Source organism: Tachypleus tridentatus, unplaced genomic scaffold (assembly GCF_004210375.1).
Source record: "Tachypleus tridentatus isolate NWPU-2018 unplaced genomic scaffold, ASM421037v1 Hic_cluster_2, whole genome shotgun sequence".
Lineage (NCBI taxonomy): Eukaryota > Metazoa > Arthropoda > Merostomata > Xiphosura > Limulidae > Tachypleus > Tachypleus tridentatus.
The window spans coordinates 23,620,037-23,634,019 of record NW_027467782.1 but is presented as its reverse complement, the minus strand read 5'-3'; the positions used below and the strand labels follow the sequence as shown (position 1 = coordinate 23,634,019).

General features: G+C 30.8%; 1 protein-coding gene across 8 annotated transcripts in view; it reads left to right on the top strand.

Moving 5' to 3' along the window:
- LOC143242201 (RNA polymerase II-associated factor 1 homolog) overlaps positions 1-10,530 on the top strand; it is a 68,307-nt gene extending 57,777 nt beyond the window's left edge. For 3 of the 8 annotated variants that reach the window (XM_076485561.1, XM_076485562.1, XM_076485557.1), the window contains 4 exons: positions 200-245; positions 5,815-5,887; positions 9,367-9,696; positions 10,395-10,530. The gene's annotated coding sequence lies outside the window, so the exon portion shown is untranslated. Of the gene's footprint in view, positions 1-199; positions 250-4,034; positions 4,141-5,814; positions 5,888-9,366; positions 9,697-10,028; positions 10,186-10,394 lie in introns of those variants that run through there. The other 5 variants (XM_076485563.1, XM_076485560.1, XM_076485558.1 and 2 more) reach the window with 4 other exon arrangements.
- The last annotated feature ends 3,453 nt before the right edge of the window (positions 10,531-13,983 follow it).

Sequence of the window (13,983 nt, the reverse complement as noted above, 5' to 3'; positions counted from 1 at the left end):
TTTGTCAATTCTGTAATTATGGAGTTTCTCCAAACACTAATAGTTTCAGTTCTTAATCATATATTAAGTGATATGTTACTTCTTTATACATGTATACAAAATTTGACTTGTCATAGATTTTTGTATTAGCTATGGAAACATTTATTTAGTTATAGGCAGGTTATTAATTAACTATTGTGTTTTCTTTCTTTGAACATAGGGTGTATTCATTCATCTGCAAATCTGTTACTTTTGGTGGTTACTAGGTGTGTATAAATTTGATATATAATGTTTAGTAATTATTTGTATACTCTAGTTCTTATTAACAGATAAATAATTGTTTGAATTTATAATATTTAATATTTGTAATGAAAGACAAGGGGTATATATACTTTCACACTAACAACAAACTAATTTGCTATAAAAATTACATCAAGGTGCAGGAACATAAATTTAGCCAAAACCAGTTTATAAAATGTAAAGTGTGTAAGACAGAATACATGTGAGCAGTGATACATCAGAATTTCAGTTTGTATTGAACAAACAACTGTGGGTAGTTTGCTACAAGACTGTTACAAGTATATATTTGGTGCATTAACATGTCTTAAGAAGCTCTGTTATGTTTTAAATAAAAATATAATTTCTAAGTTCTTGCAAGCTTACTGCCTTAAGGAAGTTTAACTGTTTTATTATAATTGCATAAAGTTGTTTTTTTAGTAAAGGTTTCAGTTTTGTCATAAGCATTTGATAGCATGACAAGTGGTGAATATCAGTACGTAGATATAATATACTTTAAACTTGATGTTATTTCTTGAAACTTTGTAATAGAAAACAAATAGTTGAAAAATCATTTGTTTTTCTTTAATTCATTCATAAAATCTAACTTGAAAATTGAAAAATGTGGCCATAAGAAAGAAAGAAACATATCAGGAATTTAAAATTTACTGAAAATACTATATCTTTCTTTTTTCTCAAAATTAAGTTTTGTCAACTCTTAGTTTAGTTCAACAACACTTTCACAATTAGCTTTTTTTCTCTGTTCAGAAGTCTGAAACAATATATGATACTAGGATGTATTTTATTAGAATAAGATATTTATGTTTGTTTATATACTAAGAAATAAAATTTTGATTACTCTAAAATATTATTAGAAATAAAAATGAATCATGAAGCAAGGTGCTTAAGTTTAACTCTTTCAATCTGGCTATTGCTTACTATGGATGATGGAGAGTTTGTGTCTCACCTTTTGTTATTCCAGTTACTATGGCATGAAAACTTAGCCAATAATCTATATCTTAATAGTATGTAAGTTTTAAGTTCTAATTCTGTAAGGAAATATGTTTTGAAATATCCTGAATTCCCCTAGTGTTACACAGTAACATATTTTCTCTTTTTATGTAAAAGTCTATGGTTGGTCGTCGCTTAGTGGTTTGTGTAACACCAGTTAATGGCAGTTACGAAACAATGTTTCTCCAGACTTTGGGAACATAGTTGCACTCTAAGAATCATGGTCTCTACTTGGTCTTATATCAATAGACCATTAGTAGATACTGTGTATTAGCTGTCTTCTGTCATGTAAAAGTTAGGGACAGATAGTTTAGATAACCTCTGTTTAGCTTTCAAAAATATATAAAATAAAAATAAAATGAATAAGCAATGTCTATTAAAACCCTTTTTAGAACTTTTAGTTAAAAGGTAGGAAACCAGTTGAGTCTTAATAAAAGTTGTGTTTTCAGATTTTTAAAAAAAATGTCACCATTCTAGCTACTTGAGCTTTTAGAGATCATAGTCATTAATAAATGTGTATGTATGTATCTTGTTGTACATAGTTAATTCTCTTGACTCAGTTGCAGTATTCATGCTGACATGTAGTTTACAGATTTAATACCATTCTTATCATGTTGGCCAGTTGTTAATGAATTCACTAGTTACATCCTGTTATCACAAAATCTGCTCCATACCTTTGCTTTGTAGGTTTATTACAAGAGTATCAGTTGAAAAGAATAACCTGAAACTTTGCTGTTGACCAGCTGCTTTCCTCTTTATCTGTCAGTTTCAAAATTAGGGACATATATATTGCTGTGCTTGAAAATGTTTAAGACTGGAACAACAATTTTTAATCTCCTCATCAAGACTTGAATTCTCAGTTTGATCTTAGTTTTTTGCAAATGTTAAATGCTTTTTCTGACCTTTGTTCTATAGGTAATGTAGTTTTATTTTTTTGTTGGAACAAATGTTAAACAGCTTTTATTAAATTCAGGTACTCCAATTTATAAATTGTACTCCTTTCCAGGCCAATTCAATTGAACAAAATTAAAATAAGGTAGCTGCTGTAGGATTTTAAAAATCATACCCTTAACTGTATGAAGAAAAATTGTTAGTTTTTACATACAAATGTGATCAGTGTTTGTTATTATTACCTGTTGTAACGTTTGTTATCAGTCACCTGTTGTAACGTTTGTTATTAGTCACCTGTTGTAACGTTTGCTATTAGTCACCTGTTGTAACATTTGTTATTAGTCACCTGTTGTAACATTTGTTATTATTACCTGTTGTAACATTTGTTATTATTACCTGTTGTAACGTTTGTTATTAGTCACCTGTTGTAACATTTATTATTAGTTACCTGCTGTAACTAGATAATTTTAAAAATAATTATTATGTTGTGTAAATACTATTTATGTATTAATAATATTGAATAATTTTATAGTTGTTTCTATTACAACTATCAGACTAAAGAGCTTACCACAAGTTTTGGAGAATCACTCATCTTCTGTGTAAAGACAATGTGATATTAACTACAATATTAATGATATTTGTGGTTAATTGTTTTCTGGGAAGGTTGTAGGCTCACAAGTAATATGATGGATAAATAGTTTAGAAAAATGTATTAAAAGGGTACATGTGGTTCATGGACACTTAGTAATTAGAGGATTAAAAATTATAATTTTTCTTAAATTATCCTTTCATTTATTTCACCTTATGGATAGGCCATTTGGCATAGTTTGTATTGAGATATGACAAACAGTGCAACAATATGATAATTCTGAGCTTTCTTAATATATCTTCACAATGCCTGGCAAAATTTTGTTAAAGATTACAAATAACTTGCAAACCGAAAATAATAATATTTTAATTAAAGGTTCTTTATTTTTGTATTCTAGTTATTTGCACTCAGAATTTGAATATTTTGAGTGTTACCATCAACATATTGTGCAATGAAATATTTAAAATTAAAAGTAGAAAAAAATATACATACATTTTAACTTTTCATCAAAGGATGTTATATTCTTAATAGTAAGTTTTTACTTTGTCACAAAATTTAATATTTTGATGTTTTAGAATCCAAAGAAATTTATTTCTCTTTCCTTCCAGTGTCTCCTAAGTAGCTTGAACAAAGACTGTGTAAACAGAGCAGTTAATCTAGATTCTTTCTGTGTACTTGCTATATCTAACTCACAGCTAGAAAATCTAACAGTTAAAACTTTGTGAAATTGTTCATCAAACTGAATTTTAAGATTTCTCCTTTAAGGGTTGTTTTTAAATAAAGAAATTAAAACATAGATAATATAAAACTTTGGACTAGAATGTAAACTGTAATACTAACTTCATTGATAATAAGATTGCTTTATTAATTTTGGAATGTTAGAACATAAATTCTTATGATGTGCACAGTATAAAGGTGCCTGTAATTATAAGGTTAATGTGTTTTTATATATTTATATTTAAGATACACAAATTTCTGTAAAACTTTATGCTTCTGTTATGTAACAAAGGTTTGTGTTGGAGGCAGAAGATGTGATTTCTCATGACAGGTTAAGTCAGCTAAGTTTTAATATGCAGACACTAGTCTTTGTTAAGATAATATTAAATTTGTCAATAAAACCCTTAAAATGTTCAAGAACATATGCGGTGTGTACCACGTTTCACATTTACAATTCTATCAGCTTATGTTTTCATATGTGGTATAATTTGCTTTTAGGGGTGGGTGTATATATGCATAAATTTACACACACTACTATTTATATTTATAAGCAACACATTATTTTTAATAGGTTCAAAAACCATATGATTCAGATCTGTGGGTTGATTTTAACCTGGATGGTCAGAGTTTATCACTTTACTGTGCAGACCTTAATCAGGATGAACATGCGAGTTTTTGTGTGTAAAGTATTACTTTTTTAGTGTGAATTTCTTTAGTTTAATATAACAACCATGCAGTTTTACTAAGTGCATTATAAGTGTAAATGTGTGAATTCCTTTTTTATAAATATCTATTTGGATCTATGAATTTAATGTTGAATAAACATCACACCAGCCAACTTGTTTTTATTTTCACTTTCTAAAGTCTAAAAGGTTTTGGTGTACTTATTACTAACTGCTTGGACATTATGAGTTTAAATTTCCTCTCAAGTGATTCAACAACACATTTGGAAAAGGGGAAACAAATATTGAGAACTTTTTTTATGTATACTTTTGTCACCCTAGGATCTATTGAAGACTGCACTTGTTTTAATAAGTTCTAAATTGTTCAAGCATTTTTGTAGGTTTGTTTACTCATAGTTTTGTCAATGAATGCTTATTCTCAGTTTTCTGTAGGTTTGTTCACTCATGTAGTTTTGTCAATGAATGCTTACTCTCAGTTTTTTGTAAGTACAAGATAACAAATAAAATAAAACTAGATGAGTGAACTTTAAAGATAGTAGAGATTATTTTCCTAATTCAGTCACAAATTTGTTTACTGTCTGTGAAGTATACATATTTCATTAGATTATTTTCCTAATTCAGTCACAAATTTGTTTACTGTCTGTGAAGTATACATATTTCATTACATTATTTACATAGAAGCACCATTCCTGTGTACTGGATAAAAGGGACAGTATATAAAAAATACACATTTATACAATAAAATATTAAGTTCTGTTGAGAAGTCCTCACTAGTGTGGATACTCATCATATGATTAAAAACTTTATTTTTAATTACAGACATATCAATTATACTTTGTAGTTATTGTTTAGTATACATTATAATTTCAAGTTTAACATCTCTTCTTTGTATTATGTTGTACTAATGAGTTAAAGCTGGAGACAGTCTACATGCTACCTACAAATACATGAATGAACACATGGAATTTAACTAGGAGTAGATATCACTTAAATAATCTAGCTGAGTCCTTGTATCCAGTTATACAATGAGAATAACAACTACCCCATATTTTTTGAAAAGTTTAACTAAAAATTCTCAACTCTAGATTATGGAGCTTTTATTAAAGAAAGCCTCTAATAACATCAACCCCTTCATATTTAACCATTAACAGTTTCTCATTGTTTTTATTTGGTTGCTATTATTATTTTAAAAGATGCAATATTTGTACTTATCTTTGATCCTTTCTTTATAATATCTTCTCTTAAATATATTGAATCTGTGTATGTATTATGTTTATTGTACCTATCATTATATTGTTACACTTAATGTTTATTTTTAAGTTAATCAGAAGATTGTGATCCAACTGTTTCAGGTTTTAATGTTGGTGTTGGAGTTTTAAGGCAATACTGTAATGAAAGATGTATTTTGATATTACTGTGTTTTTAATATTTATTATAAACTTTTATTTCTACTTGTTGAATCAGATGCAAAAACTTGATTTGTTTTGAAGCTGTTGACTAAATGTCCAGTATATCTTTGTTTTTTATAGAAACTAGAACATAAACTATTGGTATATATATCTTTATGACTCATAACACACATTTGTCATGTATTGTAAAACTTATTATATTGTTCATGTACCCATGAAATAAAATATCTATAATATTAAAATTAATATTTTATATTAGGTGTCTAACTCTCAGAGCTTATGGGAAACTATCATGTTGGAGAAAAACAATGTTGTTTGCTGTAGCACTGTTTGTAAGTGTATCCTTTCAATATTAATTATATTAAAATTTTTCCTGATGCTCAAAACTCCTTATAAACAACCACATTTATGTTCACACATGTATCTAGTATTTTTACCTAAAAATAATTAATATGTAAATTTGTATGCTCATTTAATAGGACCAATGCATTTCCAAGTGAGAACACAAGTTAAAATAGTTACTAAATTTGCTTTTAGCACAACATGACAGTTACTGAGAGAATACTTGCTATCATACACAAAACTGCTATTTCGCTCACATGTCAGTCTATCAGATTTACATGCCACTAGCCTTGTGCTAAATCCTATCTAAAGTTGTGTGTTTAATGTGGACCATGATGACATCATGAAACAATAGTTCTCCAACAAAAGGAGGGCAACACAACATACATGTGCAGTAAATTCCCCTATATGCTTGCACTCGTGATAACTTCATTCATTTCCTCAGCAGACCTGTTAAAACATTTTTGAGTTGAGTTGGATGAGATTTTTATTTCTTTATGAAACATTGATTTGCTTTTTTTTGGTTGTTGTTGTTGTTGTTACAAAAGCTTTAATTTTTGTCCTGAATTTTCAAGGGATAATTACTTCAAATATGTCTTGTATGGGTGATGTGTTACGCACACAAGTTTTATTTATACTTTGTTTATAATGGAGTAGGTTACTACCATTGTACAGCATTTTGTGGGGAAGCTTGTTCATTATGGAGTAGGTTACTACCATTGTACAGCATTTTGTGGGGAAGCTTGTTTATTGTGGAGGAGGTTGCTACCTTTGTACAGCATTTTGTGGAATCCATCATGCATCATATTGCTTTCATTCTCTTCAACCAGTGTCTTGTGATCATCATGTTCTTTCCTCAATGATCCTAATCCTTGTGATTATTTAATGCTTTCTTCTTCACCTGACAGTAGGGTTCATGCTGATTCCTTTTTTTGAATAGCTTTGCATATGTTCCCACATGCCTTGACTTTCACATTTCCATGTCCTAACTTACAACTGTTTGTTCTTTCCCTTTTTTAGATTATCAGTTTTTGAGATCTGTATCTGCTTAGAGAGTGAACCCTTCTCCTCTGTTTAGCTCTTTAGTTCCCAGTTTTTGCAATTTCTTTTTCCGCACCCTCCTATGGTATTTTTCCTTTCTATACTTTATGTCTGAGGTACTTCATTGTGCTTCAGAATGATTTTTAGAGATTTATTCCCCTCTTTTGACCATGATGACCTGTACCCTGTTTGATTCATGATGATGAGAAAACCCACTTGTAGAGAAAAATATATATGTAAAAATGGCTGGTATGGGTTGAGAAAATTCTATGTAGAGGAGCGAACAACATAGAGTTTTCTCAACCCATACCAGCCATTTTTACATATATATTGTACCCTACTTACTTAGTTCTACTGTTGAGACCTGTTTGGTCAGGATACAGTCCTTACCATTGCATGACTACCTACTTCTTATCCTTTTTTTGACCTGATGTCTTTAGTGGTGTTCTTAATTCTCTGCAGTCCATGGACCAAAGCAGCTTGGCATCAGCCTTATTTACTTTCTCTGATTTCTCATCTTTCACAGCCTTGCTGTTCCTTGACAGGCTCAGTCTATTCTAATATATTTGTTTCACCTCTAAAACTTTCCCCTTCTTCCTGTCCTCCCACTACTCAGTGTCAGATTTGTTGCATGTCTTGTCAGCAACTATCCTGTTTGGTCATGCCCAATAGACACACATCTGTTTGTCACTCTTCTGCACTTACATGTTGACTCTACAAGTTCTCACCCACCTTCTTTCTTTCCACTTCATTTTTTCTCTTCTCATTTTATTTTCTACTCCTTCAGACCCACAATCTATCTTTGTTTTCAAGGATGTGATAAAAGATCTTGTGGCCAAAGATACTGTCAAGGAGGTATAAAACTTTTTTGGGTTATACTTTTGTCTCTTTGTGCTCCTTAAGAAGACCAGGGGCTGGTGTCCAGTAACACCTATTGTCCTTCAACTGATCGTTGGCTGTTCCATAATTTTAGATAGAAGATCTCTTTTCTCTCCATTGGCCATTTTCACCTGAACTGTGGATGACCACATCCTGATTGCCCCATCCTCTAGACATTTGATACAGTTTGTTCATCACAATTGTGTTTTTCAATTTTATGCTCTTCCCTTCAGCACAATGCTTGCTCCTCATATGTTAAATTGAATGAGGAAGACCCTCACTTGCAACCTTTACAGCATGGAACTGAGATTCCATTTCTACATTGAAGAGTAGCTCCTCTTAATCCATTTCCAGATGGTATCTTCTTTTAACACCTTTCTTCATTTACAGGAGGCTACTATTTAGAATACCTTGGTATCTTCTTCAACTATCATCTCAGCCGAGCTTAGCCTTTTCCCCTTTGCTTGCAAATTGTGGAGTGTGTAATCATTAATACTTACATTTTTTGCACTGTATGAATGGTTCTATTACTTCTGGAAAGTCTGGTTTTTCTGGAACTCCTTACTCCTTTGGGTCGTGTACTTCTGCCAGTGGGCCTTGCAAGACCAATGGAGTAATTCTTGGGATCATTAGCCCTCAGTGATAAATCTTTTCTCAACTCAAGGAACTGGTCCCTTTGTCTTCACTTGTGGTAGTTATCTGGTAGTAACATTCTTCTTGTCTTGTTCCTATTCCTTTTCACTTTGTGTCTGTATAAATATAAGTAATGGTTCCTTTCTCTTTGGTCCATCCTTTACTCCTGTTTTCCTGACTGTTGTACTGTAAAACATCTTTCAGCCTTTTTTGCTTCACTGTTCAACCGTGGTTTGCTGGTCTTCACCATTACTTTTGATCGGGCAGCCTTGTCTACAACATTTCACCTTTCCTTCATGCTTCATCAACTTCCTTGCCAAGCTCCACCTTAATATGGTTTTGTATACTTTCACACACGTCCCATTAAATCTGTTGGCTTCTTGCTCTTTGTACCATCTTTCTTTTAGAAAGTATTTCCTTCTTCTAACCTGTGGTTTCTGTCATTTAGATATCTATTCAGATTTTACCTCTTGCACCTTCTTCTATCACACTTATCTATTCTTTTTCCCATGCTAGTCTTTCCTTCCTAACTCTTGAAAAGTACACTTATTATTGCAATGTTTCATCTCAGTATTTGTTTGTCTTTCTAGTGAGGGGATACATATACACCCTAGCTTTGAGGTACATGGTTCTGAATAGATTACATTTCGAGTGTTTGTGTGAAGAGTTTTAATTTTTCTGTAATGTAACCTTTTTGTGTCATCCATTATTATATACATTGTTCATTTAGTTTTCTTAAAACATTTGAGTATAGAATAAGTTTAAAGAAATTTTTCCAGCTTAAAGTGATATATTTTTAATTTTTTGGCCCAGAGAGTTTTCAACTGTTATTTTAACATTAAATTTTTCAGTGAACCATTTTAACTATATTTTAGAAGTTATTGTGTTTGTTCATGTATATTTTGCTATCTCACAGGTAAATAAGAATATTCTAAAAAGTAATAGTTGTCATACACCATTGGAAGAAGGATTGAAGTCTTCAGAGATGTTCATATGAGTTCTTCCAAAGTAGAAGTAAATCTTCCAGGTATCCAGTTTTATTGTATTTCTCTCAATTGCTTTACAACTTTGACTCCTTTATCAGTTTCTGGTCATTTAACTCAAATCAGGAATAGAACTTGCAACACAGATTGCAGTGAAATCCACATCAAAGCAGATGGAAAATCATACTCATGTGTGCCTCTTGTGCAGACATGCACACATTTCTGTTGTTCTTGCAGTTAGTAAAGAGTGATTACAAATTGTGGTAAGGTTATTATGAATAACACTTCAATAATTTAAAATTCATAATAACTTTCAGTGATTGTAAATTTTTTCGAATATTTATTTTTTATTCTTGTGATTCATATTTCCATGCTGTTAGTTGCTACATGTGTGTTTTTACTTCATCTTCATTTTTGTAGACTGTTTTGGTAGGAGATTTATGTACATTTGAGGTACACTCTATATATTTTTTTAATCATATCTTTATCGTGTGAATTTTTCTACACTTTTGTAAACTTTATATTCAATGTAGTACTTTGTTGGATGATACATGTGACAGTTTTGAGAAGCTTGCTTCCTATTTGTTTTTTTCAGTGTTATTCAACATGAATTAGATATTAACCAAAAGGATGTAGAATTAGTGAATACTCTAGGAGAATTCCAACTGGGAAATGAAAATTCACCCAACAAACAACACACTTCACTTAAGACATCAGTTTGTTTTTCAGAACCAGTTTTTGTTGATGAACAGAAAGAAAGAGGAACAGGATAATTCCTTCAGACAGGAATTATCTAAGAAATAATTTCCATAAAATCTCAAATAAACATTCAGGGCTTTATCTTAATGAAGTCTATCTGACAAAAGACCCATCAAATTCCATTCTATCAAGAGATCTTTCAGATAAAGATACCCATACAAAATATATTCTTGTGTCCTCAGATAATTTCTGTAATATAAAGGTGGTATCTACATGTGCTGCTGGAAAACTTAATCCCCCTAAAGACATCAGCTGGGAAATAATCACCTCGTCATACCTTCACAGTAAAGAAAGTACCTCAACAAGTCGTTCTAATGAAGTAACACCTTCAAAAAGAGGTACACATGTTTTAAGAGTACTAAAACACCTAACTGTAAAACATGTAACCAACTAATACTAAGTTGATTATTTAATTTTGATAAAAGAAACTTTGTTCAGACATGATTTTATTTATCACTTTTATTATTGATATTTTTGTCTTGAGAAACATTATGTGGGTGGAAATAATTGGTAAAGTTGCTGATTTCCTTTGCTTCATTTGAAAACAGATGTCACATTTGAAGAAACTTCTCATAATTAAAATAACTTTACTAGATATGCTATAATATATTAAACTGTTTGTTTTAAAATAAAGCTTATTGTAATGCTTAAGAAAAGTGTAAAATTATGACAACATTTATAAACTTCTTGAGTCAGTTGAAAGCATGAATTGTTATAAACTGTTTCCAAATTAGATTTTGTAGTCAAAGAATTAAGAGAGTAATTTTTAAGAATTGATTCTTCAGGTAGAAGGACATAGTTACATCTGTTAAATGTAGCATGAGGGTGTAATGTAATAGAAAATAATTGTCAGTACAAAGCAGTAAACTTACAGAAACTGCACGTCTAGGTTGTTTTATTAATGCAGAAAAATAACCTGAGTAAGGATAAACAGACATGAATTTGTTGATCTTTGGTTTCTGGAATTTTTAATATGATAAAGAACTGAAACTAACAAAAAGTAAATTTGATTCTATATCATTATTTTAATTCAAGATACAGTAAATATCATGAATAAAGTTCTTTGTATAAGCATTTCATAGGGATGTGCTTTACATATCAAGCTAAGTGAGCTTTGAATGCTTAACTTTCATTATGCAAGTTCAGAACTTTATATTGTCATCTTAGCTAGTTGTCTTTACTTTATGTCCTATGAAACTATGTCTTAGTGATTTGTATTTTTTAGAACCATGCAGGAACATTGTTATGAAGCAAAATTAGATTTTATCTCAACTTTTTGGGTTTGTTGACAATAACTTATGTTTTAGCAATGGTACAATATTAAGACAGTGTAGATAGAGTACCTGAGTGTTTATGAAGTGGTTGATTGGTTAATATCCACAACTCTAGTTGTATAAATATCATTGTGAAGTGAAACTTAACATTTATTGACATATCTAAATAAGCAGAAGTACAGTTATGATTTGACCCTAACTGATTACTAATGAAGAATGTAATTATCTGTCTGTTTATTTTTATTTCAATCTAAACAGAAAAAAATTACAGGTCAAGAAGAGTACAGACAACTGCTAACAGTGAATTGTCTGCTGCAAAAACTTTATAGTAAGTTTCTTTTTCAAATTTTAAATATTGTTTACATTTGATTACCACTTTTGGAATGGCTGATTAATGTATGAACAAGTAAAGAAAAAAAACTTTTCAAAAAATGAAGTAAATGTAGGAATGGCTAATACCAATCCTTCAAAAATAATGTAGTAAAAAAGTGGTGTTTATAGTAACTTGTGATGTTTTTAAAGAATTAATAATAACATCCCTATATTTATATTTACTTCATTTCTTGAAAAGTTCTTTCTTTTCATATTTACTTGTTTTTTGATGTAGTGTTTCAACAGACATTAAAAGGTTGTACTAACAACAAAGTTCTAAACACAATGAGGTTCCAATCAGGTACATTTCAAGTGTATAAGGGTACTGAACATTCTCTGTGCCCTCTCGTTCACCACTTGGGGAGCAGATTGATGTTCAATGCTAAAAATCTATCATGCCCTCATTCAAATAAAACTGGTCTATGGCTCTGCCTGGCAATTGGCAGTCGACTTGGAGTGAGCAACATGATAACAAGCTTTTCCAGATAAAACTCTCAGTGTACTTTGGCTGTCTTGTATCCTTGAGAATCAGAAAGAGGATGTTATTCTAACTAGACTACATGTTGGTCACAGTTTTTTAACTCATCATTTTCTTTTATCCGAGACTAATACACTAATGTGTGGTCTGTGTGACACTCAAGTCACAATATTCCACATTTTACTGTCATGCCGTCATTTTGACTCCAAACAACAGCACTGTTTCAAACGTTTTTGTCCACAGGTTCACCCCTAATACTGGACAATGTCACTGGCAATGGTGACACTGTCACCTTACGAATGTTTTTAATGTCCATTGGTGTTTAGAGTCCTATTTAAGTTTTAATTCAAAAATTGGACTTTACTGGGTTTTTTAACATGATTCTTTTTACAAATTTTAATAATTTTATCTTATTTATAATTTTTTATCGGTTATTTGGTGCAGATAACTCAGTTGCACTATAAAATGCCAAACAACCAGCCAGCTTCAAATATTTTTTTACAATATATGAGATTTTTATGTTTGACCAAACTATTCAGAATGAGAGAATGTCTTTAGTGTTGTATCCTATTTTATACAAGGGTTTTAAATGAGACTTCAGTTTATTTACTGAGTTACAAACTAGAGTTCATCTCAAATCAGTAGATGTTGTAATTTTATTAAGAAGCACATTGTGGATCACAAGTTATTTTTCATGGAAAATTGTAATCAGGCATGTCAGTAATTGCTGTAATTTTAATAGCAAGCTAAAAATTAGCTAGTCTTTATGTGAGTCTTCAGAATACAAACAGTGATCTTTCTTTACCTTTGTTTGGTAGTAATGATAATATTTTTACAGTCTAAAGTTTTGGAAATAATTATATGAAAATGAACTGCACAGTAGTTTAAACTGTAGTTGGTTGTTATGTAATAAATTTAAAGTGCAACACCTATAAAAATGCAAGCAATCATACTCTCTTCAGTAGTAATGGTAATAATCCCCTAATAGCTCATAATACTGGAGATCAAAGTTGTAGTTGGCTAAGAATATTCTATGCAAAACATTGTGGTTAGGCTTTCTATTTTTGTAGAATATGGTATGTGATACTGGTGTTGTTAATAACAAAAGTTGAGGTAGAAAACTAAAATGAAGTATTTTAGTGTATATTCTTTATGTGATAGGTGAAGGTTGAATACAGATCTTTTCACTGTGTTATCCCAGCTACTTAAAAGAGTTAGTGGTTGAAATGAATATTGAACCACAGAGTGGAATGGGAAAAGCTTTTTACATATAAATCCAAATTTGAATTGTTTGGCAGAAATAAGTGAAAGTTTGTTTGATGATGAAGTAGAATAATAGTGAATTAGTATCATCTACAATGCATCATGGTGAGAGTTCAGTGCAAGTTTTGGTTTGCATTTCAGCCAGTTGTGTCAGTGATCTACCCTAAACTCATATCCTGACAGCATTGCAATTCCCTGAGGAACATGACACATTATGTAGGGATTAATCTGCAAGTAATACCGTGATCTTAAGCATGTTGTAACTTTGATGGTAAAGATGATGGAACATAGCTATGGCTTAATCTGTACTAAGTTGCAGTAGGAACACATTTAAATCTCTCTGTGTAACTTTAAACACTGGCTGAATTTTGTAAAGCAATACAGAACATATGGAATAATATTTG